Raw genomic sequence first — 14,315 nt, forward strand, 5'->3', positions numbered from 1 at the left:
TTGCACGTCTTAAAATTCTACAAAGGCCCAGCTGTGATACTTTAATAGAACTTTATATAAAATCGTCTGTATTCATTTTTACATGGCTATTCTGTCTTTGTTTTACTTTAATTATCACTCAGGGGTCAGGAAGGAATTTATTCTTATGTTTGCTGTTTAAAGTATAAACTGATGTGGGTAACAAAGGCAGGTTTTAGTTGATTTTTTTAATTTATGTACCTGCCGTAACATAAAATACTGGTCAAATCAGTACAAAAACGGCCAGGTGGCACCCTTAGCCAGGCAGGGGAATTTTCTATGTCACAACACTGGCACTGACACTTCTGATATAAGCCACACTACAATAATACAGTCTCTCTGCCATACATAGCTAGAGGAACAGCCTCTTACCCAATCACCAAGGATAACGCTTCCATATCACACCTGCGGTAAGATGTGCTATGTAAATTTTCCAATATATTACAATAAAATACTGGTCTTGTACAAATTATAAAGAATGTCCCTGCGTTCTGGGAATACTGAAAAGGGATGGGCAATGACCTAGCAGAGAGTTTTAAAAATAATCACCAAAGAGGTTTCCTTCTGAGTCTACTGGGATGGAGAAAAGGGGGCTACGCTACTAGATAAATCACTTATGTTGTATCTAATAACTGCAAAAATATAAGTGACGAAATCGTGGATTTCGGATGCAGAGAAATTAAGTTTAAAATAAGCGTCCTTTTCAGACATGGAGGCTGGGTAATCGAGTTTTGACGGCTATTTGTTTGTGGTACAAGAAAACTCTATGATATAATTCAGCTCTTTCATGCCCTCTTTGGCCGAGTCACTAATAGTGCACAGGCACATTCGTCCAAATTCTAAATGTGTTTACATCTGATATTCAGGGATAGGATAGTGATATGTATTTTCACTATTGTAACACAGCAGCAGCTCACTTATATTATTGTACATAATCTCGGTGTCAACCTCCCATTTCTCATATGTTAGGTTTTGATCTAAAAGAAACTTTTTTTTATGGATGTTGCATGTAACATAAACACAATATGTCTCTGTAAAAACATGTCTGCAATAGGCACTCACATATCACCCGCAATAACAATTAAACAAAGGAAAGCGTTGTTTAAGACAATCTGTTTAAGAATGTCTCAAGGTCATTAGGGCAAGGCTCTTTGCAGAACAGAGCAGGCTCCATCAGGGGCCCCCTGAAAGGCTGGGGCCCTGGGCCAGAGCCCACTCTGCCCATGCCTTAAAACGTCCCTAATGGGCAGTTAGGTGAGTGCACTAAAGAATGTGTCGTGCTCAGTAGCGCAAAGTCTGCAGGGTGCGGGTGGTTATGTAAGCACAGTGTGCCCAGGCAGGCCTCTGAAAGCTGCAGGTAACTCTTGGAACTGTTTCCTAACTGGAGCCAGGAATCAAGCCAGCATGCCACTATCACTTGAACCATGTCCAGTGTACACACAGGTCTATAAACAAGTCCAAGTAAACTGTGCTTTCACTTTGACATTAGCTATATGACAACAATATTGTTCGCACATACTGTTCCACAGGCACAGATTGCGTAAGGAGCGCCATTAAGGCACTTTGGCATGTAATTTCTCGCATTTCGTAATAAAAATAACCCGCCCAGTTTGGCTTAAGGGCATAGGAAGAAATGATTACTTTGCACATCAGAAGACACGGCGATGAATCTCACCTTAGACTTTCTGAGAACTGTTTGCTGTTTGCACCAGGGAACTTCAGTTTTGGCACTGATGTCTTTACACAACAACTTATATAAAGAAACTGGTTACCTAATTTTGTTGGAACCAATGACGTCAATATAAAAAAGAAAATCCTTCTTTGGCTAGTTTTGTAAAAGTGTGTAGGCCCCTATGTTTAATTGAAGTAGCAAAGCTGTTTTTCAAAAACAAAGGACTAACGATTACAGATTTTGGACATATTTATAACACTGCACTCATAAATACTCGAAAAAGGGATATTCAACGTCAGCTTTTCGTTCAGCGGTAAATGTAAACAGTCTCTTCCCTGCACGCGGACGGAAACAAAGCATTTGCAATGCAATAGGTCTCGCATTTGCGCGAGTTTAAGCTATTGGCATTGTAAATGACAATGCGTTTTATTTACATTTTAAAAACCGAAACATAAATACAAGTTATTGTCATTTACAATGCCAATAGCTAAAACTCACGTAAATGTGAGACCTATTGCATTGCAAATGCTTGTTTTAGAAAAGAACAGTTCATGAATGACTGTAGATATCAGCTAGAGCCCCTCAAAAGGAGTTTTATTTAATTACTCAATGCGTGACTAGTTGTCCCGTTTTCCTGCAGTATTATGTACTCATTCTATTTGTTTTGGCAACGTTTATGGGCATTTTAAAGATAATGGCTTGTGGAGAGCAGAGATCTGTGATGAAGAGCCCCTCACCCACCCACACCAACCTCCTCCGTCCCAGAGATCGACTGGCATTTAGGTGTAAATGTGGCTAGCAGGAGTCTGACCAGACTAGCTGCCGAGGCCCCATGGGATGGGCCTGACACCTCGCTTCCACCAGGCAGGCCCAGCAGCATATTCAGGGCACAAGTCCTAAAAAAAGAAGTGGGGGGACGCTGTCACCGGAAGTGACGAGAAGTGGGGGGACGCTGTCACCGGAAGTGACGTCACAACAGGAATCTCATGGGTATTCATATGCCTTTAGATGAAAGGTGGTCTGCACCCTACCTCGCGGAGGCTGCGTTTAATCCACCCGCAGTGAATGCAGGTAGACAGACGTTCTGAATAAGCTCTGATCTCGCTCCAGAGAGGCCAAAGAGTGAAGTCCAGCTTTTGGGCAGGGGGGACGGCATCCACCCGTTAAAACCTGGTAAAATAAGTGGGGGGACGCCGTCCACCCGCGTGGTACCCCGACTCGAGCCCTGAGCATATTGGAACTGGAGTGCGGATGGCAGGCGACCATATGTTCTGTTCGTCCCCACTTATCACCATTCCAGCTCTCTGTCTCCAGTTTGCCGTGCTTACAATACATGTTTACCCTCGCAGCATCTCTTGACAGTTACCTCCTCGCATTGGGTGTTTTCATATTATTGTATAAATTGAGGCACGACTTGTGCAATTTTTCTCTCAGGACTTTTTATCAATATTGTGGGACGGGAATGGACTATGTACAGCCTTTTCCCCACAGTTCCTTGCCAGGGTTTGTCCACAACTCCTTGGCAGCCGTTCCTCCTGGTCAGTCATCACAACGCGTTATCAAGGCAGCACAGATTTGTTTAACAATTACGTTGGTGCACGACCGATTTGTGCATTTATATTACAATTGGACATCAAACCACACGGATTTTAATCGGTCAGAAATTAGTGATTGCTTAAAATCTGCCCGGTATTTCAAGTATAGAATGGTTAACGTATGTTCAAAGGTTTTCATGAGACATGGGAAAAACTGAGTATTTTGAAAAACCGGAATTATTGGGCATGATCAGTAGGAAGGCTTTGAATATGAATGACTGGTCACAAAAACTGATAAATTGTCGTTGTGACGATAAGATGCCTCAGGATACTATACAGGTGGTGTTATTCTGTAAGTATTACTCCGCGCATAGTAAAAAATATGTTATCCCGCTCATTAGACATATGTCTCACGTACAATGCCGCAAATATTTGCAAATACTACCAAGATTAGAGGTGTGCTGTAGAATGTCATCATTTCTATGGGCTATATTTTATGCAAGGAAGAAAACCACCATAGTTTCTCCAACCTAGTGAGCATTAAGGAGGATATGAATATTGGCAGAAGTAAACATATAAAGGATCACTAAAATTTTACGGTTATGTAATTATGGATTATGTGCTTAAACTTTTAACTAAATGAATTTAAAGAAAGTTTTAAGTAACCACTTATTTAATTTTTAAAATGAAACTGGAAATGTGTGTAATATTTTATCTTGAATTGTACTATGTTTCTTATTTATATATCTTTGTAACTGCTTTTATGGATGTTCTTTTATGACTCCGAATAAAGAGATATATTTACATTATTTCCCCTGTTGCCAAAGAAACCTTGGAATTAAGTGACAGCTTATTAAACATTTTAATACTTAACTTCTCTACAAAACAGCTTTAAAACATTGGCAAAGCTAATAGATCTGTCTAAACAATTATAAGGTCCCTATGGCGAGACCTATTGGCTGTGCCAGTGCTTGTTCTTTCTGAGACCGAGAGTGCTTCTTTCCTAATACAAAACCAAATCTATGAGCGTTGCTAATGCATGCATATTTTCCATAGGAGTCTGTACAGCCAGATTTGTACGGCAGTCATTATCCGCAGACAAGGAAACTAGGTTGCCAGCAGCTATTTACATTTAGAAGGACTGCTATCCTTTTCTTAAACTAAACAATGAGACTGTTTGGGCAGTTTTTTTCCATCGTTACTTTGAAGCTGATGCGCATATTGTCACTTTTAGGAAAAGCAAATAGGAACCGAACACTCCACAGGTAGTGTAATGACAGTGTATAATGTCTCCGCCTGGGTTCTCAGGTATCCTGGAGAGGCGGTGTTTGCCGTGTCCTTTGTTGTGATCACGTGGCCCGTCCATCCGGGAGGCAGCCGCACTGTCCGCTCTCAGAGCACGCGTGCAGCTCACACAATAGAGGTGCGTCTAACGATCACACTCTCCCGCTTGTTTCATTCTTTGTGTCCTTGGACAGTAGTTATATATGGGGAAATGCAGACTCACTTGTGTGGCAGCAACACCCAGTCAAATATCTTCATAAAAATAGATATTTCGTAACCTGCTCCGTTTGCGATCTCGGACAGAAGCTTCTCAAGGGGACTTGTAGTAGACACACATATTAAATATGTTACATTACTACCACATACGTGGTATCGCCCAAACACCAGGCCTGTCCGACGGCTTTGCGAGGCCGAGGGCTAAACTGCAATGCGAGTCCCCTGGGCACTGGTTCCTTTCCTGCCAGGTGCCAGAGCACCTCTTTCTAAGTATTAAAACAAGCGCTCGCCATCTGTTTTCACTCAGTCACTTGTTTATATTTGCATCATGCTTTTACTTTCACTTTAAGTGAAAGCACGATGCAAATATAAACAAGCGGTTGAGTGAAAACAGATGGCCCCCTACTAAAGATAAGAAATTGCTTTGCGACAGCCGCAAAGCAGACAAGCCAGTCCGGATGGGCCGGCCGAGAAGGCGAAAGGGCGGCAACCCAAAATACCCCATTTCCAATGGCAGGCCATCATTTAGAAAAAAAGGTGACGCTAGCCAATGAAAATGTGGGGCGGGGCTTCAAGTCCCCTTCTGAAAACCCCTTATCCACAATATATCTCGCCCAGCGAGCGGCACATGCGCTGCAACGGTAGGCGAGACCTACAAAGGGCAATGCTATCTTATGTCATCCCCAGAAGGGAATGAAAGAGAAATGAGTCAGAGATGCATGTACACACATACACCCACATGCACGCATGGGGACAAATACACACACACACACACACACACACACACCCTAACTTTTGCTCAATTTAATAACTTCTAAATGTGTTCCCCACTTTTTCTTTTAACTGTCAAAGAAGTGAAGAAGCCGTTTCTGGTAAATATTAAGAAAGAGTTATATATTTCATTTAAATGAACAACTAATTTTCCCACAAATGAGCAAAAGTGTTCCTTAACATAGGAAAAACAGAATAGCTCCCCAGCATGGTGCATTAATATTTGCACCTTTGAGGCACAGTACAATATGTCTTTAGGCACACAATGACCAAAATGCAAAAATACCAATGAAATTAGCATTACCCTGGGTTCACCATGGGCCTTCAGTTTCAAGCTGGAAATGTACAGACCATCACAGTAGTGCTAATGGGCATCCCTAATCAGAGATGCTGTGCCTCCCACAAGACATGTGTGCAAACTCTGTGGTAGAAAGAGTTAACAGAAACTCTAGAAACACTTGGGTATCATCAATACAAATTTATGGCTGCAGTGGGGGCATGTTTGTGATCCATAGACCATGGAAAGCATATGGTCAACTTCAGTGAAGCAGGGGTGTGCCTTCTACTGGTAAAATTAGGGTTTGACTAGGCCGTATGTGAATCTGTTCCTGGGCCTAGCATTATCATCACTACAAGGTGGCTTAAGTACTGTCTCGGACCCACCAGTGGTGCGGATAAACCTGCGTCTTTAAATTTACAAAAGATTTAAAAGACGTTAACAGTAGTATACATCTTTAAAAAGCTGTACACTAAAATTACAGAAATATAAGTTGATCTAATTACTGCTTTAGGCAGGTTACACTAAACGACGAATACAATTAAGAACAAACCCTATTCTTTATTTAGAATCACATAGATAAAATACTTCAGTATGCCTGCCCTTCTTGAGCAAACATGGAAACACCAAAGTTCTGTAAGCATACCATAGTTATTTTGGGTAAAGTGCAGGATACAAATATTTATAACTTAGTCTTGTACAGAGTTCATTTTAATAATGATATTTTCAAAATTTCAAATAAAATGTTCTGTGCAATCTCTATAAGATTTGATTACATTTTAACTGCTGTTTCTTCTTTTAAAATCCCCATCATGCAAGCATTCCTCAGTCCCAACACCCTTAAAACTATCCTGTTAAAAGACAAAAAATAATGCATTACGAGAAAATAAGGATTTATACTAAAGAGCAAAGTACCAGATGTTAATTCCTTATATTCTTTAACGTAACAACTATTTTACTTGTTTGTAAAAACGCATCATCCTCTATCTCTATCCAGTTCACTTTTAACATTTACAAAATATTATATACAGAGGAAACAGCAATTTTTTAAGGAAGTACAAAAGTGCCTAGTGCAAACGCCTTATATACATAAACAGCATCCTCCATACAGCTTAATTTTGTAGTTAAAAAATTGTTCTGATAAAAGCAAGACATTTTTTGGGAAAATACAATGAGCCCAGTGCAAATTTCTTTAGCTTGAATTTATGCCGCCAATTCGCTGACCGATACATAGATATCATGATGTGAAAGGTTTTAGATGGCAACATACTACTTTAGATAGACCAGCTTGTCCATTACAGTATCAAAAAATGTGTTGAGGCTGTAACAGTCTTATATTGTCACTCTTCTGCACTAGCATCATCAGAGAACATGATCATGCTCACTGGAGAATAGGGCATCATAGAAAGCATCAGTAAGCTGAATATTCAGACCAAAATACCACTTATGGTTTAGCAGTCATACAGGCAACCACTCAAGACATCTGCACACCGGCCGGTAGATGTGCTCTGGAGGAGAACATGGCAGCTGCTAGCTGAGCTGCCACTTGCGCCCGGATCATCCGCGTCCCGTTCTCTGATGTTTTTTTCTCTTTGAAGATACCCGTCTTACCGTTTTGATCGCTGCTTTGATTGCTGTGACAGGCTTGCTTCCTTTCGCGGGGGCTTGACTACTTTGGCTATGGGGATAAGTGTTGGGGACACGATGGCTGTCGATTCTCCCCATCCGACTAGGTGGTTGGAGACCGCCCTGGAGCTCAGGAGGGGCTGCAGAGCAGCGGCTCGCGGGCTCCTCCGGGTAAGCAGTGGCAGTGTAAGCACCTGTCGACACCCCGGTGTTCCAGAGAGGAACGCTCTCGACGAGGAGACCCAGGAGGAGCTTGCTCTAGCCAGCAGCGTTGCCGTGGGGTCATCGGCGTGGTTTCAGCAGGAGAAGCAGGTACAGGGGGTCCAGGAGGTGCGGCCCAGCCCATTACCCCAGGTGAGACCTGCTATCGCTCCTTTTGTTAAGGGAAGTAAAAAAGGTCAAAAGTGTGGCGGGGCAACCCTGGGGCTAGCTAAACCAAAATCGGGTGGAAAAAATACCAATGAGCCCCCTGAGGAGACTGGCAGGGGGAGCAATGGGAAGAGCCAGGGAATCGGGGGCCCCCTCAAAGTGGATGCGGTTACCAGCAGTTCTGCCTTTCAGTGGTATAAGTTTAAAGGCAGGAGCATTAAGGCAGGAAGGGCCAAAAGTAATCCCCTTGACATTTTAAGGCTAGGATCACCCCTTCTTTGAGGTCACACTTCAAAGTTCAACCAGCCGTACTGGACGTTGTGAAGCAGGGAGAGGCCCTCAGAAGGAGGTTTGCAGGGAAACTTGCCTCAAAATCAGCTCCGGATAGTATGGAGGCCGCCAGAGGCTCCCTTCCCCTGGACTTAAACCCAACTTGCCTTAGCAAGAGTTGTATAATGGGGGCTTCAGATAAAGCGAAAGATTCTTATGGGCAGATGGCCTTGGCACCAGTAGCTGTGGATGACAGAGGGGTGGACAAAGGCTCTAAGTACTGTGAAGCAAGGGTACCCTCAGTGGCTTCTTTGGAGGTTCTTTTCTCCACGCTATTGGAGGACATTAGGAAGGGGTTCTCGTTATCCGCAGCCAGTCAAGGAGAAATTAGGAACTTCTGAGAGTCATTGGAGAGGAAAGTGGATCTCTTAAATAGAAGAATTGAAACCTTAGAGAATACGGTCGGAGAGTTAAAAGACCATCTTGGGCTGCTAAAGCCAATATCCAGACCCTCAAGAGGGAGGAGGTGGCCCTTCACGACAGGTTGGAGATGTTGGAGAACAACTCTCGAAGGAGAAATCTACATATTCTGAATGTTCCAGAGGGCAGTGAAGGGGCTGACCTCAAGTCTTACATGGTCTCACTGCTGAAAGAATCTTTGCAGCTTGAAGAATCAGAGTAGGTTCTGATTAGCGATAGCCAGAGAATCCATAGGGACCCTTTCCGCAGGAATCCAAACAGAACAATGCCAAGGAAAATCCTCATGAACTTTCACACTTACTCCCTAAAGGAGAAGATCCTCAATATGGCCTTAAAGTTGAAATCGTTAAAGGCAAGCATAATTCTCTTTTGAAATTCGTTCTGACCTCGCCAGAGTCACTCTCGATAGACAATGGGAATTGGGAAGGAAGCTGGATCTCTTTAAAAAACTTGATGCCGTGGCCCAGCTCAAATTTCCAGCAACTCTGAAAATTATGCACAAGAACAAAATGCATAATGTTAGATCAGTGCAGGAAGCGGATGAGCTGCTCGAATTTATGGGGAAAGGGGATCCTTAACGGTTGAATCCATTCCAGGGAGTCTGGCACTGGCTTGGTTTATTCACCTTTGTGCTGTTTAGGGCAGACCACGGTAGCGGACTTCTAAATTATTGCCCTCTCTCGGTTCAGATATGATACGATATGATTGAGATAACTATTTAGTCTCTTATTTTTGGGTTTCTTTCTCTTACTCTGGCTTAAATTTCTTTTTGCTTTTTCTAATTTACTCATAAAGGGACGGGGTGGGCTGCTCCAGGAGGCCGCATCTGGACTACATCTGTCCAGGTTAATGCGGGGGGGTTCTCCAGGGAGGGGATGCTTGGGAAGAAGGGGTGGGGAGCACAGGGGCATAAAATATAACATTTCCTCATTCACGTTGTTGTCTGTTCAGACAGCCGTGGCAAGGTCACAATTGGTCTGGTGCTGGTCCCTTCTGTGTCTTAACCATGTCAGGGACCTTGGGCTTAAACCCCCATGAAAATAATTCAGTTCCTGTCCTGGAATGTTGCGCGTGAAGTCCAGAAGGGCAACATTGTTGCAATACTTAAAAGACTCTCCCGCGCGGGTCATCATCCTCCAAGAAACACATCTCCTTAAGGAAGGGATCACCAAGATTTTTAAACATCAAAAATGGGTGGACTCTTTCATTCGCTCAAATCAGACTGCCAATATCAGGGGCGTCGCTATACTCTTTAAAAAACAAACTAATGCCCGTGTCTTCAGCAAACACAAAGAGATGATGGACGGAGTGCTGAAATTTTTCAAACACTCACCCTCAGTCACACATCTGAGTTGAATCTTTCATCATTCTTTAGCTCACTTTGCCACCCCAGTTCAGACACAGTTATACGCAAATCAGTCTTGACCCTGTGCCACATGGGAACAGTCCAGCACGAACTGCCAAGCCATGTCTTCCCTGGACTGGAAACAAGCATCCTGCGACCGGTTTTGGGCTAACAGCCCTCATCAGCCAGACTAGCTTGAATCCAGTGGCAAAGTGAGCAAGGGATCCACGTCTGGGCATACTCTGCCAACTTAGGGCGAACAAAGCAAACACAAAGAAATGATGGATGGAGTGCTAAAACTTTTCAAACACTCACCTCCAGTCACAGATCTGGGTTGAATCCATCATCATTCTTTAGCTCACTTTGCCACCCCAGTTCAGACACAGCTATATGCAAATCAGTCTTGACCCTCTGCCTCATGGGAAAAGTCCAGCCCGAACTGCCAAGCCATGTCTTCCCTGGACCGGAAACAAGCATCCTGGGACCGGTTTCGGGCTAAGAGCCCTCAGCAGCCAGGCTAGCTTCACTCCAGTGGCAAAGTGAGCAAGGGACCCGCGTCTGGGCATACCCTGTCAACTTAGGGCAAACAAAGCAAACACAAATAGATGATGGACGGAGTGCTGAAACTTTTCAAACACTCACCCCCATTCATAGATCTGGGTTGAATCCATCATCATTCTTTAGCTCACTTTACCACCCCAGTTCAGACACAGCTATATGCAAATCAGTCTTGACCCTCTGCCTCATGGGAAAAGTCCAGCCCGAACTGCCAAGCCATGTCTTCCCTGGACCGGAAACAAGCATCCTGGGACCGGTTTTGGGCTAAGAGCCCTCAGCAGCCAGGCTAGCTTCACTCCAGTGGCAAAGTGAGCAAGGGACCCGCGTCTGGGCATACCCTGTCAACTTAGGGCAAACAAAGCAAACACAAATAGATGATGGACGGAGTGCTGAAACTTTTCAAACACTCACCCCCAGTCACAGATCTGGGTTGAATCCATCATCATTCTTTAGCTCACTTTACCACCCCAGTTCAGACACAGCTATATGCAAATCAGTCTTGATCCTGTGCCTCATGGGAACAGTCCAGCCTGAACTGTCAAGCCATATCTTCCCTGGACCGGAAACAAGCATCTTGGGACCAGTTTCGGGATAACAGCCTTCATCAGGCTAGCTTGAATCCAGTGGCAAAGTGAGCAAGGGACCCACGTCTGGGCATACCCTGCCAACTTAGGGCGAACAAAGCAAACAGAAAGAGAGGATGGACAGAGTGCTGAAACTTTTCAAACAATCACCCCTATTCACAGATCTGGGTTGAGTCCATCATCATTCTTTAGCTCACTTTGCCACCCCAGTTCAGACACAGCTATATGCAAATCAGTCTTTACCATGTGCCTCATGGGAACAGTCCAGTCCGAACTGCCAAGCCATGTCTTCCCTGGACCGGAAACAAGCATCCTGGGAACGGTTTCGGGCTAACAGCCCTCATCAGCCAGGCTAGCTTGAATCCAGTGGCAAAGTGAGCAAGGGACCCACGTCTGGGCATACCCTGCCAACTTAGGGCGAACAAATCAAACACAAAGAGATGATGGATGGAGTGCTAAAACTTTTCAAACACTCACCCCCAGTCACAGATCTGGGTTGAATCCATCATCATTATTTAGCTCACTTTGCCACCCCAGTTCAGATACAGCTATATGCAAATCAGTCTTGACCCTGTGCCTTATGGAAACAGTCCAGCCCGAACTGCCAAGCCATGTCTTCCCTGGACCAGAAACAAGCATCTTGGGACCGGTTTTGGGCTAACAGCCCTCATCAGCCAGGCTAGCTTGAATCCAGTGGCAAAGTGAGCAAGGGACCCACGACTGGGCATACCCTGCCAACCTAGGGCGAACAAAGCAAACACAAACAGATGATGGACGGAGTGCTGAAATGTTTCAAATACTCAGCCCCAGGCACAGATCTGGGTTGAATCCATCATCATTCTTTAGCTCACTTTGCCACCCCAGTTCAGACACAGCTATATGCAAATCAGTCTTTACCCTGTGCTTTATGGGAACAGTCTAGTCCGACTGCCAAGCCATGTCTTCCCTGGACCGGAAACAAGCATCCTGGGACCGGTTTCGGGTTTCCAGCCCTCATCAGCCCGACTGGTTTGAATCCAGTGGCAAAGTGAGCAAGGGACCCCGTCTAGGCATACCTTGCTAACTTAGCGTGAACAAAGCAAACACAAAGAGATGATGGACCGAGTGCTGAAACCTTTCAAACACTCACCTCCAGTCACAGATCTGGGTTGAATCCATCATCATTCTTTACCTCACTTTGCCACCCCAGTTCAGACACAGCTATATGCAAATCAGTCTTGACCCTGTGCCTCATGGGAACAGTCCAGTCCGAACTGCCAAGCCATGTCTTCCCTGGACCGAAAACAAGCATCCTGAGACTGGTTTTGGGCTAACAGCCCTCATCAGCCAGGCTAGCTTGAACCCAGTGGCAAAGTGAGCAAGGGACCCACGTCTGGGCACACCCTGCCAACTTAGGGCAAACAAATCATGCACAAAGAGATGATGGACGGAGTGCTGAAACGTTTTAAACACTCACCTCTAGTCACAGATCTGGATTGAATCCATCATCATTCTTTAGCTCACTTTGCCACCCCAGTTCAGACACAGCTATATGCAAATCAGTCTTGACCCTATGCCACATGGGAACAGTCCAGCCCGAACTGCCAAGCCATGTCTTCCCTGGACTGGAAATAAGCATCCTGCGACCGGTTTCGGGCTAACAGCCCTCATCAGCCAAGCTAGCTTGAATCCAGAAGGGCAAACATTTTGCAATACTGAAAAGACTCTCCCGCGTCGGTCATCATCCTCCAGGAAACACATCTCCTTAAGGAAGAGATCACCGAGATTTTTAAACATCAAAAATGGGTGGACTCTTTTATTTGCTCAAATCAGACTGCCAATATCAGGGGGGTCGCTATACTGTTTGAAAAACAAGCTAATGCCCGTGTCTTAGACTTTTTGGCTGACCCAGGTGATAGGTGGGTAATTCTGAAGGTGACTATCACAGCTCTCTGCTCACCTTGGTCAGCTATTATGGCCCAAACCATGACGATCCTTCCTCTCTTAAAACAATTTTTTCACATCTCGTAGACTATCCAGACCCGGTAATTCCAGCTGGGGACTTCAATATTGTCCTGAATCCTAAATTGGAGAAGTCGGCAAGCAGCAGATCTAGGGTCCCTTCTAAGTTTCGGATGTACTTGCAGTCTATGATGGTGCAAACCGGCCTCTGTGATATTTGGAGAGAAAGATCGGGCCATCAGTTAGGAGTCTCATACTGCAATAGTAAATATCGTCATAAGTCGAGAATTGACTATATTTTGGTCAGACAATGTTTGAGGAGCAAGGTCAAGGACATCGGACACCTGACTCCTCATCTGTCTGATCATTCAAGGGTATCAATGGACCTGGACCTGGTGCAGGCCCAGCATCCCAGAGCCTGGACTTTCAATCGAACTTTACTTCTTGAGGCAGAAGAGATGATCGATTTATCCCGTGAAACTGAATGTTTTCTGAAGGTGAATCTAGGTTTGCTACGACTGCGGTGGTTTGGGACTCCCTAAAGGCTTTTCTAAGGGGCCTCATTACAAGTAGGGTGAGTTTTGGGAATAGACAATACAGAGGGGAGGTGACACTCAAGGAGGCAGATATGAAGGCAATAGAGTTGGGCCTGAATAAAGAGGTCGGTTCGGAGTGGCAGCAAGAGGATCTAGCCAAACTCAGTAAGTTAAGGGAACAGTTAGACACCATTCTCCAAACTAGGGTTATGAGCAAGCTTGCTCTTTTCGAGTTCGTGGAAGGGGCAGATAAGCTTATGGCATGGAAGGCTAAGTCCGACAGGCTTCGTAACCAGATTAAATAAATCGATGGCTCTGATGGGGTAACTGCTCTGTCTTCGGATGAAGAGATAGGAGGCACTTTCTTTGATTTCTTCCAGGATTTATACCAGGAAGATCGTGTTGTGAATAAGATGGAGGCTAGTGAGTGGGTGGGCGGGAACAAGCTCACCCCCTGAGCTCTATGCAGCAGGAAGATCTACAGCAGGATATTACGCAGATAGAGGTGAAAAGGGCTATTCTTGCCTGCAAGAGAGGGAAAGCTGCAGGGCCCGATGGGCTTCCAAAAGAGTTCTATAGATCTCTGTGCGAGGCGATAGTTCCGGCTCCGACACAACTATTTAATGAGATCTTATCTGATGGCTGTAAGCTCCCAGGTTCTTGGGGTGAAGCCACAATTATCTTGATTTTGAAACCCGGTAAGAATCCAGCGAGTTGTGGGTCTTACAGGCCCATCTCGCTGTTGAATGCAGACTATAAAAATATTGTCGGGATCCTGGCGGCTAGGCTGGGTTTTGTGGCAGGTGGCATGCTTCATTCTGATCAAAAGGGGT

The sequence above is a fragment of the Triturus cristatus genome, chromosome 2_1 (assembly GCF_964204655.1).
Source record: "Triturus cristatus chromosome 2_1, aTriCri1.1, whole genome shotgun sequence".
Classification (NCBI taxonomy): domain Eukaryota; kingdom Metazoa; phylum Chordata; class Amphibia; order Caudata; family Salamandridae; genus Triturus; species Triturus cristatus.